The sequence below is a fragment of the Hylobates moloch genome, unplaced genomic scaffold, assembly GCF_009828535.3.
Source record: "Hylobates moloch isolate HMO894 unplaced genomic scaffold, HMol_V3 SCAFFOLD_1, whole genome shotgun sequence".
Lineage (NCBI taxonomy): Eukaryota > Metazoa > Chordata > Mammalia > Primates > Hylobatidae > Hylobates > Hylobates moloch.
In genome coordinates this window covers 91539948-91559661 of record NW_026652276.1, presented here as the reverse complement: position 1 = coordinate 91559661, position 19714 = coordinate 91539948, and the positions used below count along the sequence as shown (strand labels likewise).

The 19714-nt window shown below is 40.0% G+C and overlaps 1 pseudogene; it reads left to right on the top strand.

The window, feature by feature from the left end:
- Positions 1-271: 271 nt before the first annotated feature.
- On the top strand, positions 272-18293 carry LOC116810267 (fatty acid-binding protein 5-like; annotated as a pseudogene).
- The last annotated feature ends 1421 nt before the right edge of the window (positions 18294-19714 follow it).

The window sequence follows — 19714 nt, the reverse complement described above, 5'->3', positions numbered from 1 at the left end:
GAGGCTCCCCTTATTCTCTAATGCCATCCCTGAGAAGGCTTGTCGATCACTGTTTGAAACCCACAGGATAACCTCATTAGTATTGTGAATCTGAATTTTTCACTCGGAAAGCTGATTTTGCTCTATACAAGATAAAAACAGAACTGTGGTGTTTTCATTGAACTCTGGCAAATAAGAGGTTAGGCTATTATTTGGTTTTCAAATGAGAGATGCCAGAGGAAGAACTATCAGCATAATTCAGGATAGCTCAAAGAGCAACACCAGGGTTGATATGGAGTGGAGCCTCCTTGTCCGGCAAACCATTTCAGGCGTCTTCGTTTTATGCAGAAGCCTGCAGAGGTTGAGTAAATCACTGCCCCAGGCTTGTCTTCTTGGTGTATTTATTTTCCTAAGGTCAAAGTACAAGGTACGTTTACCCCTGAGCTCCAAAGTCAACCCGGCTGGAACTGAATCTTGTGGCATAAACACTTTTACAGCTGGGTGGTTTCATTACGAGATTTAAAACCTAATATCACCAACAACAGAAGGTCTCTATAAAATAAGAGGCATAGCAATAAAGAAAGACAAATGAAAACGGGAATATATATAGGTGGCACATCTGGCCCAGATGGGTAAAATCTGAGCCCATCAGATGGCCCACTGGAGTTATCTTGATACCATGAACATCCCTGCTTCCCTTCACTCTGTCCTAGTATTTTCTAAATTGAATCTTTAGTCTACCTTCACTCACTTAATGCTTTTCTCTCCTCCCTACCCCAAATATCCCTTTTGTATAATCAGGACTCCCAGCATAGAATCTAAATTCTGTGTCCTATCTGGGTATGTCCAACAGTGAAAATATTTCCAGATCCCAGGAAAAGCTGGAGCAATTACTCTTACTTTTCTTAGCCATGCTTTCCCAGCTACACTATTCAAAGTTGTGCTTATTCAGGGTTGATGGTTAAAATATTTAATGATGGGAATTGAAGGGACATCCATGTCCCTACTGGCATCTGCCTACTAAACATCAGTCCACCATTTAGGACATAGACTACTACAGTCTGGCATAAATATTTTGAATCCTCAATAAAACAATAGCATTCCAGATCCCAAGAAACAGGGTAAAATGAAAGTTTTATTTTATTTTATATATTTAAGGTGTATAATATGATGTTTTGATGTACATAACGTTGTGTGTCACAACAGAGATATGTTCTGAGAAACATGTTGGTAGGCAATTTTGTCATTGTATGAACACCACAGAGTGCGCTTACCCAAACCTAGATGGTACAGCCTATTATACACCCAGCTATATGGCACAGCCTATTGCTCCTAAGCTACAAACCTGTACAGCATGCTACTGCACTGAATACTGTGGGCATTTGTAACACAGCGGTAAGTATATGGTATCTAAACATATCCAAACACAGAAAAGGTACAGTAAAAGAAATGGTATAAATAAAAAATGGTGCACCTGTATATGGTACTTACCATGAATGGAGCTTGCAGACTGGAGGTTGCTATAGGTGAGTCAGTGAGTGAGTGGTGAGTGATGGGAAGGCCAGGACATTACTGTCCACTACCATAGACTTTATGCACACTGTATACTTAGGCTACACTAAATTTATTTTTTTAATTTTTTCTTCAATAATTAATGTTAGCTTACTGTAACTTTTTTACTTTATAAACTTTTAAAGTTTTTTGAAATTTTTTACTCTTTTGTAATAACACAGCTTAAAACACACTTTATACAGCTGTACAAAAATATGTTCTTTTTTATATCCTCATCCTATGAGCTTTTTTCTATTTTTAACATTTTCAATTCTTTTTTTACTTTTTAAACTTGCTTATTAAAAACGAAGACATAAGCACACACGTTAGCCTAAGCCTACTCAGGGTCGGGATCATCAATATCACTGTCTTCCACTGACACATCTTGTCCCACTGGAAGGTCTTCGGCGGCAATAACATGCACGGAACTGAGGCTGTTTACAGTTAATTTTTTTTTATAACTAGAAGGACACTCTAAAATTAACATAAAAAGTATAGTGTAGTTAATACATACATCAGTGACATAGTCATTTATTGTCATTATCAAGTATTCTGTATGTACATGATTATATGTGCTCTACGTTTATACAACTGGCAGCACAGTAGGTTTGTTTACACCAACTTGTTTACAGCACAAGTACGTGACCAATTGTTGCGCTACAACATTACCATGGCCAAGACTTCACTAGGTGATAGGAATTTTTCTGCTCTACTACAATCTTTTTTTTTTTTTTTTTTGAGACAGAGTTTCGCTCTGTTGCCAGGCTGGAGTGCAGTGGAGCAATCTGGGCTCACTGCAACCTCCGCCTCCCGGGTTCAAACGATTCTCCTGCCTCAGCCTCCTGAGTAGCTGGGACTACAGGTGCGTGCCGCCAAGCCCAGCTAATTTTTGTATTGTTAGTAGAGACAGGGTTTCACCATGCTAGCCAGGCTGGTCTCAATCTCTTGACCTCGTGATCTGCCCACCTTGGCCTCCCAAAGTGCTGGAATTACAGGCATGAGCCACCGCACCCGGCCTATAAACTTATGAGACCTACTTTGTATATGTAGTCCATCGTTACCTGAAACATCGTTATGCAGCACATAACTGTACATACGGACAGTGAAAAGTTACTACTATAGCCAAGCAAATTAACATGCCCATTATCGCACATAGTTATCAATTCTTTCTTTGTGGCAAGAGCACCTAAAATCTATTCTTTTGGTAAAAATCCCAAGTACAGTACGGTATTATTCAGTACCGTCCTCATGTTGTATATTAGATCTCTAGACTTGTTCATCCTTCGCGTCCTCAGACCTGTATCTCTCTCTCTCCGGCTCCTGGTAATCACTGTTTTATTCTTTATCTCTGTGTTGTGACTTTTTTAAAAAGAGTTTACTAATGTATCCGTAACTACACCACTGCTAATCAGATCCAGGTGGACTTGTGCTCTTTTAAATACATTGTTATAGCAGATTATGTTACAATAAGGGTTCATTGTATATTTAATTAGCATTCACTACACTCTATTTTTAGCTGAGTCCTATTATTTCTACACATCTCACCACACTAACATATATGCATCTGTTTTCTGGTAAAAACATACACCAAAAAAAATGATAAAATCAGAAATTAATTTTACTTATGAAAGTCAAATGTCTTAAACAAAAGGTGGCCCAACCTCTATGAATATGTTTCCCACTCAAGCATTAGTTCTTTTCTAATGGAAGCTGTACCATCCTCAAATTCTTCTTTTTTTTTTTCTTTTGAGATGGAGTCTTGCTCTGTCACCCAGGCTGGAGTGCAGTGATGCAATCTCGGCTCACAGCAACCTCTGCCTCCCAGGTTCAAGCGATTCTCCTGCCTCAGCTTCTTGAGTAGCTAGGATTACAGGAGCGTGCCACCATGCTGGGCTAATTTTTAAATTATTAGTAGAGACGGGGTTTTGCCATGTTGGCCAGGCTGGTCTCAAACTCCTGACTTCAGGTGATCCACCCGCCTGGACCTCCCAAAGTGCTGGGATTACAGGCATGAATCACCGTGCCCAGCCCTCAAATTCTTTTCTTGCATGCATCAGCTTTCATCTTCTGGGACAAAGAATTACAATGTAGTCACGAAGCAGGGAAGATTTAGGACATTCCCTGCCAGAATAAATCAAATCAGACTTAAAGGTAAATATATTTCGTTTTCAAGATATTTTATAAGGAAAAAAATTAGTCATTAATTTTGATAGCTTTTAGTGTAAATAGGTAAACAAAGCCCCCCATATATTATTAACCTTTTTATTAATGTACGTTGAGTTTAGTTGTACAGCTAAACTTTTCTAAAGTGTTTAAGCCGGCAAATCATCTTAGCTAGCCAGAAAAATACACTTGCCATATTCTCCTTCTTATCTACGTATAGTCAATAGCTAATTAACTAGCTTGGTGTGGTGGCTATGCCTGTGATCCCAGCACTTTAGGAGGGTGAGGTGGGGGGATCACTTGAGGTCAGGAGTTCAAGACCAGCCTAGCCAACATGGTGAAACCCCATCTCTACTAAAAATACAAAAATTAGGCGTGGAAGCATGCACCTGTAATCCCAGCTACTCAGGAGGCTGAGGAAGGAGAATCATTTGAACCCGGGAGGCAGAGGCTGCAGTGAGCTGAAGTCATGCCACTGCACTCTAGCCTGGGCAAGAGAGCAAGACCCTGTGTCAAAGAAAAAAAAAATAGCTAATTAGCTGATGCTGGACTGTTTACATTCTGGATTATTGATGGCAAATCTGATTTTTTTTAGCTTTGGAGAGTCTTTTTAAATTAAAAAAACTAAACTTTATTATGATTTGGAGTGCTCTTATTATAGGAAAGATGAATAAAGAGAGGTCCAATGCTTCAGACTGAGGCTCCCCTTGGTAAAAGGATTAACTCAAATTTAGGAACATGATATTAGTGGTTCACCTAGGGCCTTTGGGAGGAAGGGACTACATCTTACACGACGTTGACTTGAAAGGCAGAGTGCCAACTTCTTAATTTACCATCACAGGATATTCCCTCTGGAGGTGATCACCAGGAGGCCAAGTTACAAATCAGAAAGATGTGGACCACCCTAGAATCTGGTGGGTGGGGGGCAACAGTCTTGGTTAACCTAACATATGGAAATTAACCTAAAGTATGAAAATGAATCTGAAGCAATGATTCTCAATCTTTAACTCAACGTCAAAATCACCTAGAGGGCTTGTTAAAACACAACTCCTAGCATTTCCAAGTCAGTAGGTCTGTAATAAGACCCAAGAATTTGCATTTCTACAAATTCCCAAGTGAGGCTATGCTGCTGATCCCAAGCCCACAACTGGAAGGAACTAGATAAACTGTATTTTTATCCATTTACGTGTATTTTTGTCTGCATAACTCATATTGGTGCTTAAAACTAATGTCCATCCTCCCCTGAACAATGGTCGATTCACAAATATTTTACTCTCCAGATCAAACATTCTTCATCAGTCAACTATGGGACATCTTTATTTCATGTCATAATTCTCAAAAACTTGGTGTATACCACTTGTGCTTTAGATTAAAGCCTTCCTGGTGCAATTATTTGGAAACATGCTATTCTCTCATTATAAACACGTTTGCAATAGGTCTCTTACACGTGCTACTTTGGCTGGTTATTTCCGCACATTGTATAATGATTATTGCTAGCTTCCACTTCAGTCTTCAACATTTTACTAATTTCAAGGACTAAAGATGCCACCTAGATCAGTAAGATTGTATTCATCTATAACTAACAAAAAACTTGATTTACAGAAGCTCTGACCTAAATGTTTATTTTTGCACATAAAAAGAAATCTGAATTGAAACCCTCCAGAGTGACTGCGGCTTTTCAAATATGCGGTCAAGGACCCAGACTCTTGGATTCTGCTCTGCCTTCCGGTGAATGTTGGATTTGGTTACTTGATTGTTGCCTCATTGTAACAAAATGGTTGCAGCATCCCCAGACCCCAATCATTATTTCAGAAGGAAAGAGTAACAAAAAGGAGGAAGAGTACTTACATCTGAAACTCAAAAGCTTGCCATGAAACCCTTAATTCAAATCTCTTTGGCTGGCACCATGAAAAATGACCACTGCTAGTTGTTCAGAAGAGTGATCATTTTTAGGTGGATATGTGACTGCCCCTCTCCCGCTAAGACTGGCATTCAATTAGGAAAGAGAGAAGAGAGATTTCATTTACCATTGTATGCTCCACTGCTACAGTTGGATATTTCACCCGGTGAGACCTCAGCTCTCCCTACAATCAAGACAGCTCCGGGAGTCTTCAACCTAGACACAAGATCACCAGACTGCATCCTAAAGGAAGCAGGCAAGCACTCTTTTCTTCTTTTGCAGGAGCTGCAAATCTCACCAAATCATTAGCATGAAATATGCACAGCACCAGTGATGCCCAAAGTGCTGGAGATTCGTGAACACATCTGTGAATAAAAGTATTTTCATCAAATATTCCTAAAGCAGCCTGCAGGCCCACCCACAGGTAGCCAGAACTCCAGAAGGAGTGTTTCAGTCATTCCCTTAACACATTGCATGCTAAGGTATCGCACTGGCTAATAAAAGGTTATGACACTGAAGAAGACATCACCCCTAACCTCAAGAAACTTAGAGATGAATGTGAGAATAATCAGAGTAAGAAGCGGGATGACACACTGGACCTTGTTCCTCTTATGTCCATTTCTTCTCCACCTACATCAGGGAAGCTGATCTCTGTATAAAGAAACCACAAGTTGATGTGCCTGGGTCATAATGAAAAAGAATTCCTGGCCTATGGCAGCAGAGCATCACTGTCCAATCACTGTGTCTCCTCTATTCTCAAGAAAACTACCCTTCAAACCCAGCGTGGCATAGCAGCGAAAGGCTCAAGCTCTGGGGTTGACCCCCTCTTTTCCACTTACCTGTAGGAAACTCAGGCAGGTGCTTAGCTTCTGCACCTTAGTCTTTCCACCTGAATATAAGCATGATGATAACAGTATCAAACTTACAGAATTTGTCATAGATTTCAAATATATGTACAGACTTAGAACTGTGCTTGAGAGATAAGCACTAGAGGAGGATTAGCTGGTGCTTATAAACACCAAGAAACTGAGTTTCATCACCTATAGCACTACATATTCATACTCCACCCCATGAAGTGCCTGGACCTTCTTCATCAAAGTCCCCAAAATTCTTGCTCAGAAATTACCACTGTAAAAGGAAGGCTCTTGTTCCACATCCCACGGCCAGTGCCTAAGATCAGTCTCAATGGGCATCAAATCTTTTGTTTTTCAGAGTAGAAAGCCACAGGATGGGCTTTCTCACTTTTACAATAAAAGAGCTGGCAGGACCCAGGGAAAACAGTTCCTCTCTTAAGGGGAGAGTCTCAGATACAAAACAATTGAAGTAGAAACTCAACTTCATTAGAATTGTTTTGACCACCTGAGCTCATTTCTCCATGTGCTTAAACAATGCAAAATAAGCCACAAAGGACTCAGCCTGGCAGAAGTTGAAATATAAAGAGTATTATTTTAACCTTAAATTGGCAACTAAAAGACTCCCAACCAGGCTGTCCCAAGTAGATCTGGCACTCGCACCCTGAGATTTGGGATTTGGCTGCAGCTGGTTCCAAAAGGTTGAGCTAAGGCTTACGAGACTCATCTACCCTTGTAACCAATGATGCTAACCAGGCTCGGCACTCATCAGCTCACTCACAGACACAACCACCTCCCTGAGGAGGGGGATTTTCACAGTCCAGGTCAGCCCAAGATGCAAACAGAAACATTTCCTTTTTACACTAACATATAAAGGAGAACCTTGCAGTTCAGCGTTCCAGGCAATGTGTTAGTCTCTTCCTTTCATCTTCGTGAGTCCAAGGCTGTGTGCCTCTCTCTCTAATCGCGATACCTAGTCCTGCATCTCAAGCCCTGTAGGTGTTCAATAAATATTTGCTAAATATATAAATGCCTTATAATCCAAAGGCCACCTTGGGTGTGATAACTGCTGGCTGATTATCTCTGAATGAGATCTTCCCGACTGCATCCCATTCCAAAATAGGATTAGAGACAGCCTCCACGGGCACACGAGAGAACTACAGCCAAGAGAATCTTGGCCCTGACTTCAGCATTCAGCACCGTGGGGACCTAGCCTTGGAAGCCTGACAGAGAATCTATACCAAGAGTCTTGTCTGATGAGGCCCTCAAGGATCCAGGAGGAAGGAGTGCCAGGTTGGCTCAGCTGTTTGGATCCCTTCGCACTATCCTCTCCTTGATTTGTCAGGTTAATCACAGCTGCCTAAATCCTACTAAAATTGGGAAATTAAAGCACAGTAGCACTGTTCCATTATCCCATTAGGGATACATCCTATTCCGATTTCCATTCCAGTAGGCAGATAGAAGTGCTCATTCATCACCCTTAAAGGGTGCTCATTAAGGCCTGGCCATCTCAATTGTTCTCCTTACCTTGAGAACAGATGTAAAGCTGCAATTCCCAACTGTCACCATGATTGAATTCTTTCCAGCTTTGGGTGATTCTGTGGGTTGCCTCCTTCCACAGTGGGGAAAGAGGTTTTCTTGATTCTCCTTTCTGAACACTTTCTATTCACTTAGGCACAAATCTCTTAGCCTTCCTACACATGGTGGTGTCAGCACGGCTGCTTTCTGCCTAGGTGAATATTTGACATTCATTTTGGCTGCTTCTATGTTTGGTGTATTCTTATCTAAAGAACTTGCTATCAAAGCTGAAAATAAATGATAGGTACTTGCTCTCCTAGCATTATTTACAGCCAGAATCAAATTTGTAACCAACGTTTCAGCAAAAAAAGACCCATCCACACTGGACTTAGGAAAAAATGGGGAGTGTTTCTCTCTCTCTCTCTATCATGAAGTGGCAGCAGAGGGCAGTGGCTACAAGGTTGAGTCCTTGACACAAGAATTGGGGGCAGCGCGGGTGAGGAGTGTTTGTCAGCTTTGGTTGGGCTAAATGATTCCCTGGTGCAGAGTGGTACAAATGTTTGCATCTACGTCTTGGTGGCAGCTAAAAACCAGTTCTGATTCAGGGTTTGGGATGTTGGTTACCTCTGGCTTGGCACTGCAGCCCTCCCAAAAATTCTGTAAGTTGCTCTATATCCTTTTGACAAACTTTTTCTGTTTAGTCACTCAGAGTCGAAGTCTATTGTTTCTAACTTAGAGCCCTGAGTAACCCAGTAAATTTCTGCAGAACTGATGCTTTTCCCCAAATTCTCCTCTCATAATAGTGATGGCTTTGGACCCCCCATGTAAAGGTGAGTGTAAAGCTTTATTCAGGATACAACTTTCAGACACCGAGATGGGGACACTGAGATGGTTCAAGTGAAGCCCAAGCTCACCCAGCTAGTGAGTAGAAGAGTGGAGACTTGGACCCAGGTTGTCTGACTCAAGTCATGTACATTTTTTTAGAGACAGGGTCTCACTCTGTTACTCAGGCTGGAATGCAGTGGTGCAATCATAGCTCACTGCAGTGTCAAAGTCCTGGACTCAAGTGATCCTCCCACCTCAGCCTCCCAAGTAGCTGAGACTGTAGGTGTGTGACACCACACCTGCTAATTTTTGTTGTTGTTGTTGGCGGGGGGGGGGGGGGGGGGGGGGGTCTCACTATGTTGCTCAGGTTGATCTCGAACTCCTGGCTTCAAGTGATCTCCCCTGCCTCAGCCTCCCAAAGTGCTAGGATTACAGGTGAGAGCTATTCTGTTTTTCTCGGCGAAAAGAAACAAATCCCTCTTGAGTTGTCAAGCCAACTTAAGTAAGTGCCGTACTTTACATTCACTTGTAACAACTTTAATATTATACTAAAAGTAGGAGCTACACATCATTGCTCAATGAAAACCTTACATGTTGTTTTTCGTTGTCACACAGTGTAGATGATTTATAATACCACAGTTTTGCAGGCCACCCAAGGCAAAGCTGGTGCTAAAACTCCAAAACCTTTTTTCACGTGTAGCTAATTTGCTGCTTCTCTGCAGTGTGCATCTGCATGTCTGCTCCCACCCATGGAGTTATATTCTTATTAAGAATCAGTTGTGTTTGTTCTGAAACCTAGTTAGGACCATTGTACTTGTTATTGCAAATTCATAATTGAATAAAATATGGGGAAAGCCGATGAAATACTAATTTTTTTTAATTTATTGTTTTGAAAAGACTCAATAGAGGCAATTAAGTAGAAGTTCTGAGGAATTGGGAAGTTTACAATTGTCCAACTGTAAAGTCATAAAAGTAAAGAAAGATTCTGTCCTCAGAATGCTTTTCAATGGACTTTCAATTCTCAATTCACATTCTTGTTCTGATTCTTAAAGTTCTCCATTTAAAGACTCTGACGCTGACAATTAGGGAAGATGCATTATATACATAGTTTATGCAACAAAGAAATAAAGGTATTCCAATCAGCACAACAATACTTAGAGGATGCCCTGAACCTACCTCATCATATTGAAGAGTGAATATGCATATGCATGCTTTAAAATACATGTAAATGTAATGGGTAAATTATTATGCATCCTTTTTTGTGACTCTCCACTTTTAGCTGTCAGTAGATTAGCTGGGTCCAGTTGCATCAGATAGGAAACCAGCCACTTTTCTTTTTTTGCAGTCACTTTTCTGGAAGAGAAATCCACCTGTTCCGGATGATGCAGTTATGGGACAGACTTAATTACCTGTCCTGTGTCTGGGTGCTGTTGATCTACCTTTCTAGACCATTTTTGCTATGTACACCAGCTTCTGTGAGGTAGGCTCTTCCTCCTGTTCATAGAGAATTGGGAATTCATTGCTCGCAGAATTCTCAGAGATGCAGCCAGGCACGGTGGCCCATGCCTGTAATCCCAGCACTTTGGGAGGGAGAGGCAGGTGGATCACCGGAGGTCAGGAGTTCGAGACCAGCCTGGCCAACATGGTGAAACCCCTGTCTGTACTAAAAATAAAAAAATTAGCTGAGCGTGATGGTGGGTGCCTGTAATCCCAGCTACTCAGGAGGCTGAGGCAGGACAATCACTTGAACCCAGGAGGCAGAGGTTGCAGTGAACAGAGATCATGCCACTGCACTCCAGCCTGGGCGACAAGAGTGAAACTCTGTCTCAAAAAAAAAAAAAAAAAAATTATCAGAGACTTAGCACTCTTAAACAGATCATCAATTTATGTTTTGTCACATGCAGGAAGATAGTACTGAGACAGCACTAAGTGATGTGAAGTTTCATGTCCAAATCAATCCAAATATACCATGTTATAATCTAGAATTTTTAAAATAGTGGCAAGTTTTATGATCTTCTATAGATCATAGTAGAAATTGGATAAGGAGCATGCCCAATTTCCTACCAGTGGCTATTTGTCATGCAAGTACGTGGTCATTCAGAATTTTCCTTCAATGTAATAGAATAATCCAGCCATTCTTTTATATTCAAAAGTTATTAATTAAGCAAGTATTATGTGTTAGGAACTATTCTAGACATTGAGGCTACAATGGTGAGCAAAATAAAGTTCTGCTCTCATGGATGCTATATTCTAGTAGAGTAATTTATCCTCCCTACCAGTGAGCTCCTAGAAAATACAAATTGTATCTAAATCATCTTTGTATTTCTAGCACTTATCATGGTGTCTGACATTTTACCCAATCACAGCATTAAAGGGGTAGAAAGTCTTTGCAAACTGTATATAAACATTCTAAATCTATGAACACACATTGAAATCAATCATTTTGTCTTCTTCCTACAACAGCCACTAATGGAACTTAATATTTACAATGCTATTTTTACTTTTCTGGTTCATGGATTATTTTAGTAGAGAAATTTTAATTCAGCAAATATTCGAATGCCTGCTTTGTGCCAGGCATTGTGCTAGAGACCCAAATGGCTTTAGGATAGAACAGCATCCAATCTTCACACTGGTTTCTCTCCTGAAGAAACAGAAACAGATACTCTTTTTTAAATCTGTCTGCACAGCCTAGACTTCTCACTGCTTTTAAGAAGAAAGTTATCCTACAATTCTCAGTAGTCCTTTGCCTATCACTCCCAAAAGAAAGTTATTTTCTGGAAGCAGTAGAAGAAAAGTACCTTGCCTCAATGAAATCTGATCATTTGTTTGGGGATATTGTTTTCTAGACCTGGCAACTGTGCAATCTGCTTGTGGAACTGCAGAAATGGTGTGGGCAAGGCTGAGGAGAGGAAGGTTCTGCTTAGCCACACTCCTCCTGCCCTTCCTGGGCTCCCAGACAACTCACCAGTACAGTAATAAAGATCTTCTCCACTTTCTGCGAGCTTTATATAGAAGTACTCATCTACCCTTTAATAGGTAAAGTTAACTGCAGTTTTAACAATATTATTTAAAATGTTAATAATATTAAAATTATAATTATCATTATAATAATGAAATGTTATTAAAATATTATTTTAAAATATAATAAAGTTATTCTACTCGATGTTGGTCTAAAAAAAAGTAGACCTCCGGGAGTGTTAGGGGTGACAGCTAAAACTTGCTAAAATTTTCAGGAGGTGACTCATACCAAACATCCAACCAAAAAACTGTAATCCACAGTAGATCATTCAGATTTTCCAAGTATGTAAATAAAATACACTCACCTGGCTGGGCGCAGTGGCTCAGGCCTGTAATCCCAGCACTTTGGGAGGCCGAGGCAGGCGAATCACGACGTCAGGAGTTCAAGACCAGCCTGGCCAACATAGTGAAACCCAGTCTCTACTAAAAATACAAAAAAAATTAGCTGGGCATAGTGGCAGGCGACTGTAATCCCAGCTACTCGGGAGGCTGAGGCAGGAGAGTCACTTGAACCCAGGAGGCGAAGGTTACAGAGAGCCAAGATCGCGCCACTGCACTCCAGCCTGGGTGACAGAGTAAGACTCTTTTTTTTTTAGAAAAAAAAAAAAAAACACTCACCTAATGACAGTGGAGAATACATTTTATTGACATTTCTCCAAACCCATACAAGGTACAACACCAAGAGTTAGCCCTAATGTAACTGGGGACTCTGGGTGATAATGACACATCAATGCAGGTTCATCAGTTGTGACAAATGTACCACTTCAGTGGCCAGTGATGATGATGAAGAAGGCTATGCATGTTGCGGGGGCAGGGGATATATAGAATATCTCTGTTCCTTCTGCTCAATTTTGCTGTGAACCTAAAACTAAACTAAAAAATTAAGTCTATTTAAAAAAAATACTCTGATCTTTAAAAATGTCTTCTTCAAACAGATATTATTTTTGTAGCCATAGCAGCATAAAAGCCTAATGCTCTCAGAGAAGACTAGGGGTGGAGAATTCATTTTAAATGTCTTTAACTGGTGTAATAATCATCAAGAGGATGAACGGAGAAAAGTGCAACAATGTATTTATCAGAAAAACTGAGAATTCAGAGTCTCAGAATAAACTCTGACATCTATGTCTGTTTACCCGAGCCTTTAGATGGCTTGCCCAGTTTGTAATCTTTCAGAAACAAAAGAGCAAACAGTGAAAAATCATTCACGCCCTCTGGATAACTGCCAGCCCATTTCTAAAGTACCTCACTACAAGGAGCTAAGAATGTAGACAAAGATAAATCAAATGGGATTTTTTAAATGCTTTCTTTAAAAAACTAAATGTGCTTTTCCATTTTGTGCTATTTTTCTTCTCTATATGCACTGCTTCTCCTGGATGAAGCTGTTACATAACTGCTCTTGCGGAAAGGAGATCATTTCTTGGCCCCAAAGGAGTTCTCGGAATACTGAGAGAACATGTTACAAGATGGACCCCAAAAGAAGAGCATCTGGTTGCCCTAAGTATAATGCTCGCAGCAGAGAAATCACCATAAATAGCTTTAACAGAGACCAAATGTGTCCGTTTCAATCCAGTGTTTTATCACCCACCAAGGGAATTTATCTGGGTGAAGGGAGAGATGGGGAGTGAAGTCATTTAGCAGGGCATGGTTCATAACTCTTTTATTAGGACCAAAAGGTCAAGGTCTTTAATAGCTGTAAGATGGAAAGTTAAAGTCATTGTTATATCCAACCACATTTAAAGAATGAAAACATAATTGAGAGAGAAGAAAACTAGTTCCTCCGAAGGTTAGGGAAAAGAGAGAGGACTGTATTTAAAAAGTGATTTGGAGAATTAGAGAGGGAGGTTGTATGTACTTTTTTGCTTAATCAGAATATACTTGGAAAAAATCATAACTAAAATTTCCTGAGTAGTGCTATCTTCTTGATCCTGATACATTTGGGATTTTCTTACTGTCTCCAAGGAAATGAGTTGCGGATGCTCGTCTTAGGAGAATTAGCATGTACTAAAAGTGAAATAACAGGCTTCTGTCATAGGAGAAATATAACCATGGAACACACTGATTTGTTGCGAATTAACAAAAACCGTAACAAACAGTTGGTAATTCAAGCACATGTCTATGCAAAGAATATATGCATATTTAAGGATTATTTATTTTATTTAAATAGGAAGAAGCAGCCATATGGCATGGAACGGGTAAGATATTTTAGTGTACTGTAAAAGGTGCATCTCACTCTATTTATGAGGAGGTTAGGAGAAACTCCACAAATAAAACTTAATGGATTGAATTCTGGTGAGACATGGTGACTCTCTCAGAGGGAAATTCAGACATTCCATGGAGAGCCTGTAGGATTAACTAAATTGCTGGCATTTTTCCTTGTCAGGATGGCAGAAAACACCAATATACCACTACTGCTGCAGGCTTTGCCGTATGTCCTGGCATCACCAAAATCCTCTTGCTTTGGAAAATTAATCTGAACTGTGTGAAATTTGACCACAGTATCCACTGGAAGAATCTATTTTAACTATCCTGAATCCACTCTCCAGAGAAGTCCTTACTTGTTAGATGTCTTATGGACCAAGTTGCAAGTACTTCAATTTAGATAATGTGGCATAAATGGAATAATTAAAAAATAAATAGAGCCTGGCACATGGGCAAAACTGAGACTTTTTTCTTATTTGTCTTCCAAACTATTCTTTTCAGATCTGATCATGTGCAGACAATTTAAATCAGAAATAGCTTGAGTGTTTCCCCTGCTGCAGTCCTACCATTCTTACAATGAAAGAGCTAACTGCCATCTTCATCAGCACATTACAGCATGCAAACAATCCAAACCTTACTACAGATGATTGATTGAGCCACTAAAGGCATCAAAATCCTCTAATTGAGCTGTCTGAACAATATCAAACGCCCACAGAGATGTGGTGGGAAAAGAATTCAGACCTACCTCATCAAAAATAAACCCTGTTTAATTGCAATCAGCAGCTTCCTTGCCTTTGTTTCATCCTGTCATCCACTACATCCACCACCATAAAGTCCTATCTCTGCCTTGCCCAGGCAGAATTGTTTGATTTATTGATGGCTCAATACCTTGACCAGTATTAGGTACACCCGTATACTTATTACTGAGCACATACCTCTAACACCATTTTACTCTCTGGCAGCTGCCTTTGATCTCTGCTCCAAACCTGCATTTGTTGAATAACCAGGCTCTCTGACCTCTACCACATCTGACATTTTCCCCTCCGGGTCATCTTGCTGTCCTTCATTGCAGATGTCGACTATAATTTATCCCTTTTGCTAACACCACAGGAAACCAGGTCCCTCTGAGGACAATACCAGCATCCTGAGCTAATTGTGGTTATAATAAACCGCTGCCCACCATCCATCCACTCACCTCCACTGGCTCTTCCCCTCCTCCTCTTTGAGCTGCCAGTCATTGCAGGAGCTCACTGACTGCCTGCGTGTGTCTACTTATAATAAAGTCATTACAGTGAATGTTGCTTTTGTCAAAGGGAAGCCACACTGTTACAACTGGGTTTAAAGGATATGTTTTCTCCTAAGAATGACAGTCTCTGATGGGCGTTCTTCCTTGTCACTTTGAGAGTGGCATGAGGAACAGTTGGAGGGGATGGAAATGTCCTATATCTTGCTTAGGGTTGTGGTTACCTAAATATATACAAAACTCGATGAACTCTATACTTTAAAATATACCTATTATTGCCTAAAAAGTACACTTCAAAAAGGTGACTGGAAAAAGCCATAGACAGATTGATAGACAAAATGAAGCATCAGCTAACTGAAAAACCAAACTCATCCAAATAACAAACCATCTCCAATTTTCTAACTTTACACCTAGGATCCAATTCCCTAAACTGAATATAATTTAGAGTTTTTATTTCATTCAGAGATTGTTAATGCAAAATTTGAAATGGTTGACATGTCATCTAAGCCCTGCCCAGTGTTTGATGAGACAGCATAAGCTATCACCTTGACACAACTTTAGGAAAAGCAGGCAGCCTAATTTCCCCTATATATATGGCTGGAGGCAAGAAATCTGATTTCAACGAAGAATTCCAAATAATCAGCATCCTCGACAACCCATATAAATGGAGGCTAGGTTTGGAGGGATTCCAAAGCCAGGGGTAGCAAGAAGCCTTAGGCCAAACAGATGATTTAAAAGACATGTGAAGAAAAATTTCAAATATAATGTTTATAGAGCAAAATAACATTTGTTTTTTTCATTGTGCAAGGATATCTTGAAGGTGAGAGCCAAGCTGAGATGCTGCTTGTAAATCAAAATAACCCTTTCATTTTTACCTAACAAAAATGAGAAAGGGGAGAGAACAAGGTTACAAGGTGATATTCTTACCTAGTGAGAATACTAAAAGGAATGCCGTTGTTGTCAAAATGTGTAAGGTCTATAAATCACGTGGGTTAGAGTAACAGGACACACAATTAAGTATAATATTGGGAAAGCATGATTTTTTTTCCTTGACAAGGATGAATTGTTCAATATAAACCCTGGGAAGAACTAATATGAACAAAGAAAAAAACAAAGAGAATCCAGAATAAGGTAGTTTCTGAATATCAGATGTTACAGAGCAAAGGAAAAATATCATAAAATATTTCGTGCATGATAAAACCTTGATTATTCAAATTTTTGGTACATAGGAGTGGCACATATATTGCAAAATAGAAGGTGATTAAGAAACAAGTTATTTAATTTTAGAGGGTAGACACACATATGGACCCTACACACACATATACACACACACTTTTACACTCCCTGGTCTTAACACTCTTCACACTCCAGCTTGTTGTTCACAGTGTAGATCCCAGCTGAAGGCTGGTGTGGAAGAAGCCAGGCAACAAAAGATGTGCATATGGGTTTAAGAATTTTCACTGTATTTTTAGGATGGATGTTGACAAATGACTTTAAAGTAGCTCAAAGAGAGAGGCATAATTTCTTGAAAAATGATGCTCCCTGGTTCATATAAGCTGACATATTATAACATTTATTTTGGTTTAACAAGCTGACAGCCTTCCAGCTGTAAATTAAGAGGCATTTCTACATCAGCTACACTGAGTCTTTATCAAGGCAGTTCTTGACCATTAAGAGACTGCTGCCTAACCAATCAAGTCAAGAGATTCGATCTAATCAAGTACATCATATCCTTTCAAAGATTTCAATAAAAAACACTTCCATGTGTTAGCATTTAAATACTGAAACACTGAAACACTTAGAAATATACAACTCTCTAGTATACTGCATGAGGTAGGTGTTATTATATCATCATATAACAGAAGAGCTGTGGTTTAGAGAGGGTAAGTAATGGGCATAAAGTCACATGTAATAAACAGGAGCCAGATGGATCTGACACCTAAGGCCATGGCAGCTGTAGAAGGCAAAATTGAATTTTGGTCACCAGTAGGACACCTATGTAATTAGGACATTAAAAACACTAAAAGATAAAACCTTGTATTCAGCTGGGCACGGTGGCTCACGCCTGTAATCCCAGCACTTTGGGAGGCTTAGGTGGGTGGATCACTTGAGACCAGGAGTTCGAGAGTAGCCTGGCCAACATGGTGAGACCCCCCACACACACACCGTCTCTACTAAAAATACAAAAAAATTAGCCGGGCGTGGTGGCGCACGCCTGTAATCCAAGCTACCGGGCAGGCTGAGGTGGGAGAATCTCTCGAACCCAGGAGGTGGAGGTTGCAGTGGGCCGAGATGACACCACTGCACTCCAGCCTGGGCGACAAAGCAAGACTCCGTCTCAAAACAAACAAACAAACAAAAAACCTTGTATTCACTGAGAAGAAATTGTGTATTGCATTATTTTTTCACTTGAGAAGCTGGTATTTCAAAATGGTTAAGAACACAAACTAGTAGGCTGCCCACGCAGACCTGGCTCCGCTGGCTCCGTACGCTCCGCACTCCGGCCCTCGCGCACCATATGGGGCCACCGTTCAGCAGTTGGAAGATAGATGGCGCCTGGCGGACAGCAAAGGCTTTGATGCATACGTGAAGAAACTAGGAGTGGGAATATCTTTGTGAAATATGGGCGCAATGGCCAAACCAGATTGTATCACTTGTGATGGCAAAAACCTCACCATAAAAACTGAGAGCGCTGTGAAAACAACACAGTTTTCTTGTACCCTGGGAGAGAAGTTTGAAGAAACCACAGCTGATGGCAGAAAAACTCAGTCTGCAGCTTTACAGATGGTGCATTGGTTCAGCATCAGGAGTGGGATGGGAAGGAAAACACAGTAACAAGAAAAGTGAAAGATGCAATCAGTGGTGGATTGTGTCACGAACAATGTCACCTGTACTCGGATCTATGAAAAAGTAGAATAAAAATTCCATCATCACTTTGGACAGGAATTAACTACAAGAATGAACAAGCTCAGTTCAATAAGCAAATCTCCTTACTGCTTTTTTTTTTATTACTGTGTTCAATTATCTTTATCACAAACACTTTACAAGCAGCTATTTCAAAGTGTTGGATTAATTAGGATCATCCCTTTGGTTAATAAATAAACGTGTTTGTGCTAAAAAAAAAAAAAAAAAAGAAAGAAAAAAAGAAAAAAAAAGAAAACAGACTATGTGGCCAGATTACCTGGTTTCAAATTCCAACTCTGGCACTTACTAGCTGTGTGACCTTAGGCAAGTTACTTAACTTGTCTGTGCCTTGGTTTCTTCATCTATGAAATGGGGATAATACTACTACTTAATGCATAAAGTTTTTATAAGGGCTACATTTATGTGTAGTAATGGTATTGTGAGTATCTTTCTTTAAAGGTCTTTATGTTTTTGAGAAGCACATTGAACTACTTAGAGAAAAATGTCTATGATATCAAGATAGTTGGGGTACAAGGGTATAGACAAAATTGTCCATGAGTGGATAATAGCTAAAAATGAATTGTCGAAAAAAACTACAGATATTAGCTGGGCATGGTGGTAGACTCCTGCAAGTAAGTCCCAGCTACTTGGGAGGCTGAGGTGAGAGGACCATGTGGGCCTAGGAGGTTGAGGCTGTACAGAGCCATGATGGCAACACTGTACTCCAGCCTGGGTGACAGAGCAAGACTCTGTCTCAAAAAAAAAAAAGAATTGTGAGTATGTAGAGGTTCATGTACTATACATACACAGGCACTCCTGTGTGGTTTTGGAATTTTTTATAACAAAAAGTTTTTTAAATATTTTATGTAAAACGTTTAAAATTATACCTGGAACATAGTAAATACCATAAAATAGCTGTGATTATTACAGCAAAATTCCATTTTTATATGGATCTGTATCCATATAAAATAGATCTGTATATGGATCTACTTTAATGCTATTTACATATAGCCCCTTTTTTATTTCTAGGACATAATGAAAAATAAGCAATAGAGATTTATTCTTTACATCTATAGTTGGCTTAGAAGAAAAGACAACTGAAGTCATACAAGGAACGGTTATCAAAGAAGATGGAAGCCTCATCCATCATTTCGATCATGTTGAGTTGAAGAATCTGAGTTAGTACAATATAATAGAGAATAAGATGTAGTCAGGTAATAAAAATTAATAATAATACTTCACATGTATTAAGGAGATACTATGTGTGAGGTACAGTCACAAGTGGTTTCACATTTGTTACCTCATTTAATCATCTCAACCACCCAACCTATGAAGTAGGCATCATAATAATTACCTCCTTTTTTTTTGAGACGGAGTCTCACTCTGTCGCCCAGGCTGGAGTGCAGTGACGTGATCTTGGCTCACTGCAACCTTCACCTCCCCTGTTCAAGCATTCTCCTGCCTCAGCCTCCCGAGTAGCTGGGATTACAGGCGCCTGCCACCACACCCAGCTAATTTTTGTATTTTTAGTAGAGATGGGGTTTTATCATCTTGGCCAGGCTG